Genomic DNA, 6,000 nt, shown 5'->3' on the forward strand with positions numbered 1-6,000 from the left:
ACACACATTGGCAAGGATGTGGAGAAGTGGGGATGTAAAATGGTGGTATCTTTTTGGAAAAAAGTTTGGCAGTTAGTCAAAAATTTGTACAGAGTTACTATAGAACCTAGCAATCTCACTCCTAGAGAAGTGAAACCTGTGTTAACACAAAAATTTGTACGATTGTTCATAGCAGCATTATGCTTAATAGACAAAAAGTAGAAACAACCCAAATGTCCATCAAGTGATGAGTGGATAAACAAAATATGGTGTATCCATACAGTGGAATATTATTATCCAGCAATAAAAAGGAATGAAATAGTGATTCATGTTGCAACATGGATAAATCTTGAAAACATTCTGCCAAGTAAAAGAAACTAGTCATATAAGACCACATATTATATGATTCTACTTAAATAAAATATTCGAAATAGGCAAATCTATTGAGACAGGAAGTAAATTAGTTATTGCTAAGTGCTGGGGATAAGGGGAATATGAAGTGACTGCTAATGGGTATTTAATGGGATTTTTTGGGAGTGATAAAAATGTTTTGGAATGAGTGATGACAATTGCTCAACTCTGAATATACAAAATCCCAGCGAGCTACACATTTTAAAGGGGTGAACGTTATGGTATGTGAATTATATCTCACTTTTTTAAAAGGAAAAGTTTTTTCAGTTAACTACATTGTGGTTTTTGGAAATCTATCACCCACAAATAATTATAGTATTATCTTTGTTTTTTATGCCTCATTATTATTTCTCTTGTAATAGCATCTGCTAGTATCTCTAGAAAATGTTCATTTTTGTGATAATGGTGACAGTAGACTGAGTCGTCCTGTTTCCGATCATTATAGGAATGCTTCTCCACTAAGCATGATGCCAGCTTTTGGGGTTGACGTGCACACACACACAGACACACACACACTTTATCACATTAAGAAACTATACCTAGTTGTCAGTAATCTGTGGAAATTTTTCTCCTTTGATCTATAATATTGTGCAGTATATTGAGAGATTTTCTAATATTCAACCCTTCTTGCATTCCTGAAGTGAATCCTACTTGGTTGTGATGTATATTTATTTTGGTATTCTAGTATTTTGCAGTTTTTGCATATTTAGAAAGATTGACATTTGTTCATATACCATAAATGCAGCATTATTTAGAATGGCCCCAAACTGGAAATAAACTAGATGTCTATCAATAGTGAAGTGTTTGAAAACAAACAGAAACAGTCTCCTAAATACACAGAACGAACTGGTGGTTGTTGGGGGTGGGAGGATGGGCGATAAATAGGTAAAGGACGTTAAGAAGTACCAACGTCAGCTATAAAATAAGTCACAGGGATGAAAAGTACAGCACAAGAAATATAGTCAATATTGTATTAACTTTGTATGGTGACAGATGGTAACTACACCTATTATGGTGAGTATTGCTTAATGTATGGAATTGTCAAATCACCATATTGTACACCTGAAACTGATCTATGCCAACTATACTTCAATTAAAAAATTAAAAAAACAATTGAATTGTTTGAAGAAAGTATAGTAGAGCCATATAATTGAATACAATGCAGACCTTTACAAAATGAGGAAGATTTATGTATACTATGGAAAAATATCCAAGATTATATGAAGAAAGCCAATATGAAAATGAGCATGTTTAATATGATTCTCTTGGGCTAAATAATGCTAATAATAATAGTAATAATGTGTATTACTATGGTTGTATGTGCGTAGAAAATTTCTGGAATCATATGCAGTTAACAATGCTGGAGCAGGAAGAACAGTGATATGAGGGGGGGTGGGCCTTCTTTTTTTATATCGCATTGTAATGTTTGAATTTTTTCATATGAAGTCTATCTTATCCTTGTAATAAAAAAGTTAAGTTTTGAAAGGGTAAAGCAAAAGAAAAAAACAACAAAAACAAAACCTAATGTTAATGATGAAGGGGAAAAAAACATTTTGTCTGTTCCCTAGATCACTTTCATATGGGCAGCCCTGTGATACTACTTACCATTACAGATTTTCTGAACTTCATCCAACATTTATTGACTACTTACATTTTACTATATGCTGGATCTCAGGCATAAGTACACTGTTTAGAAGCTCCTCCTGTTAAGAGTGGAGAAACATGTAAACAAAGTATCTCTTTACAGTGATTCCAGCAGGCACTGTGTCCTGGAGGTCTTATACAAACATGTTAAGAACTGTGGACTTGACAGAAAAGGTAGTGAGTGGGAAACCACTGAACAGCTTTTTAGGTAGGAAGCAGTGTGACTATTCAATGTGTGCTTTCTGTCCCCACTCTGGCTATAGTGTGGATACCTGGCTGGACCAACACTGCAGGACTGGAAGCTGGAAGACCAGTTCAAGGCACTCTGAGTTGTTTAGGTACGAAAATGATGGAGGCTGGGGCACCTGGGTGAGTCAGTCGGTTGAGCATCCGACTTTGGCTCAGGTCATGATCTCGTGGTCTGTGAGTTCAAGCCCTGTGTCGGGCGCTGTGCTGACAGCTCAGAGCCTGGAACCTGCTTTGGATTCTGTGTCTCCCTCTCTCTGCCCCTCCCCCACTCATGCTCTCTCTCTCTCTCTCTCTCTCTCTCTCTCTCTCTCTGTCAAAAATAAATAAAAAAAAAATGATGGAGGCTGGAACTAGGGGTGGTGTGGGGAGAAACCCAGAACACAGACATTTGATGGATAGGCAAAGAATGAGGTTTTCAAAGAGTCCAAGAAAGGGTAGCCAGAGAAGTAGGAAGAAAACTAGAAGGAAGCATTCTCTCCAAGAATTGATGGAGCAAGGTGCCTCTAGAGAAGGGAGTCAAGAGGAAAAGGGACACGTCTAAAGTTTTCCAAACAACTGCTTATGCCAACCAGTTTAGCCCTCACCATTTAATTACTCCCCAGATCCTAGCAAGTAATGATTATCCCCGTTTTACAGATGAGAAAATTAAGATGCAAAGATCTTAATTCTTAAATTTGCATCTTAAGTTAAGATGCAAAGATCATCAGGAATAAGATGAAAAGAGTAGCCTAGAGATGATGGGAAAATATCTGCTCTTCTAAGGCAGGTAGGAAGAGAGGGGGATACAAGCATGAAGGTCAAGGGAAAACCAAAGGTGTTCATTTTTGAAGACCTATTTTCTTTGTGCTCTTTTCCAGCTCTGCCCCACACACCCAGGACTCCAGGAAGGTATTGACAAAGAAGGAGTTGCCTGAAGGGGTGGAGACACTCTCCTCTTACTGCTGCCTGTGGTCCATAAAGACCTGAAAGACCAGAGGCCGGGAGTGGTTTCATTCAGCTTCCTCCTGATCTGGGGCTTTCTCCATCTTAATATAAAATATTAAGAAATATTTTATAATCTCATTCATCCTCAGTTTGATTTATATTTTTGAGTACTAGCATAAGGAACCACGTAGGAAGGACATACAAAGGTGAGTGAGATAGAGTGCATTTTCTTAAGAGTTCACCCTAGTGTGGGGCAGGGAGCCATGGATCGATAGTCCCATTAATTAGGATTGGCTTTGGCTGTGAGTGGCAGGAAACTCAAACAATGCATTTAGCAAGATAGAGGTGTCTTCCTCAGGTGAAAGATCAGGCAGTGGCAACTACTGGATCAAGAGACACCCAGGCTCCTTTTTATTCTTTCACCTTAAAATGCAGCCTCCTCCTGATGTTCTGAGAAGATTGCTCCTCTCCTACCATCAGGTCAACGTACTAGTTAGTGGGGAGAAAATAAAGGGACAGAGTCCCACTCCAAGCTCACTCATCTCAGGGACACTTCCCAGAAGTTGCACATACTGTTTTCACTCACATCCCATAGAAAGGCGAGAATCATAGCTTTTTTTCTCTCTTTCCAGGTAGCCACATTCTCAGCTACAAATTATGTGTTCCATACCTAGTAAGGAAGAAAGCTCAGCAGATTTTGTTGGTGATGTGCAAACAGGTATGCAGATAGTTATAGTGCAAGGCTAAAATACAAGTGTGACAAGAGTTACACTTACTAGCTCTGTGACCTTAGGCAAGTTACTTAAGCTGTCTGTGCCTGTTTCTTAACTTACATAATGACGATAATAGTAACATCTACCTCGTAGGTTTACCTGAGGTTACCTAAATTATTATATATGTTTTGTATGTACACACATATACAGTTACCTAAAAATTTAACTCCCCTCTATATCAAGGCAGCTGAGATGAACTTTTGCGAAGCTCAAGTCGGAAGTAGTGGCAGATTTGGCTGGAAGGGCAGACGTTAGACAAATTAGCCAAGGTTTTGATGAGCTTCACATTCCGGAATTAAGCTAGGACTTGTTCTTCTCAGTGTTCATTGCTATTTTGGCAACGTGTATGTGTATAAATCTGAGTACATACACACATACATACATACATTTAAGGGAAAAAATAAGTCTTGCTGATAATACGCTAACATTAATATCTAGAAAGTCTAACCACAATGTGTGTCTTTTTTGTGTTACTTTAGCATGTTACTCTATGGAGGGTGGAGGAGTAGGTGTAGGAGAGAATGAGACTGAACAAAACTTCATACATTTCTTTTCACATGGGTGACTACAAGCACATATTTCTTTCCTATCATTTAAAAAGGTCGAGGAAAACACCTTCTCATCATTTGTAATATTCTTCACTGCATATGGTAACTAAAATTCTCATGGTAACTGGAACCAAATCTAACCATAGTTTTCATATCCATATTTCACTTTTTCTCCCCTTAATGAACAAGACGTCAGAATTTCAGTATGTTGCATGGGGTCTGAGGTCAGATTTGGTGCCTGAGCCCTACCAGTCCCTCCTTTGTAATCCTGGTTGTAACCATAAGAAAAGCCCATGGGAGGGAAAGTACCACTCATCGCACAGCTGGGGACACTGAAGGACTTCTCAGCTAAGTTGTGAGGGAAGAATTTATATTCCCATCATCCCCTACTTTTAGTAGAGAAAGTGAGGCTCAGAATAGCCCCAACTCCAGTTTCCCATCTTCCCTGGAAGAGAGGAGGTAGACCTGTACCCTAACAGGGCAAGAGTGACTGCACGTTTTCAGACTTGTTAATACAGCAACTCTCTTCACTTATAAAGATAGAGCCCAGTATCTTGGGTTCACTTCAATCCTTTTTCCTCCGGAGGGGTGAGTAGGAAGGAGGCAGGTAGGGAGAATTTCCTAAATACTATGTGTTGAGCCCCAAAGAGAACATTATAAGGTGCTAGCTAACATGTTAGGGAAGTATCTTGAACCATCCAGATCTACTCAGCTACTAGCTGAATACCAGAGTGACCTCATCTTAATACCATGTGGAGCCCAAATCACCCAGCCACACCTTGACCCACCAAATCATGATTTATAAAAACACAGTGGTTGTTTGGAGTCACTGAGCTTTGGGGGGTAATTTGTTACACAGTGATAACTGGAACATACACTATGCACCACCCATCACCTGTAGCTAAAATAATTTTGCCTTCCTCACTGTTGATGTATTTACTAATCACGTTTTTTCCACGTCAGGAACTCTCCACTGTTATCTAACTTCACATCTCCTAGCTCGTTTTGAGGTTTCATTTCTTTGATACAACACTGATCTGCTAGGATAGTTAATAACAGGTCATGCTATTAACTCTGCTTCTTGGAAGCTATTAATTGGAAGCATTCCTTCTTCACTTTTAAAAGTAGAAACCTTTCTTCCTCATTTTAGCTTATGTAATAATGAGAAGACCTGCATCTTACATTTTAATTGGTCAGATGCTTGGGGAACAGCTATTTAGAATGCATTTCTTGTTTCAGTCCTTACTGAAAACTTCCAATAAAATGTCCTAGGTTGTTACTCTGAACGGTAGTTGTCTGTAATGGAGAAACTGAATGGAAAAAGTACCTATACATACCTCAGAAATGGTATTAACATTTTTTTTCATTTGTTTTCTTGTAACTTACTGTTTCTAAAAGTGGGAATCCCATAAATTTATCCCAGTTACTCAAGTTTTTATTAAACTTTTCTATATAGCTCTCAACCACCCCCC

The sequence above is a fragment of the Felis catus genome, chromosome C1 (assembly GCF_018350175.1).
Source record: "Felis catus isolate Fca126 chromosome C1, F.catus_Fca126_mat1.0, whole genome shotgun sequence".
Classification (NCBI taxonomy): Eukaryota; Metazoa; Chordata; class Mammalia; order Carnivora; family Felidae; genus Felis; species Felis catus.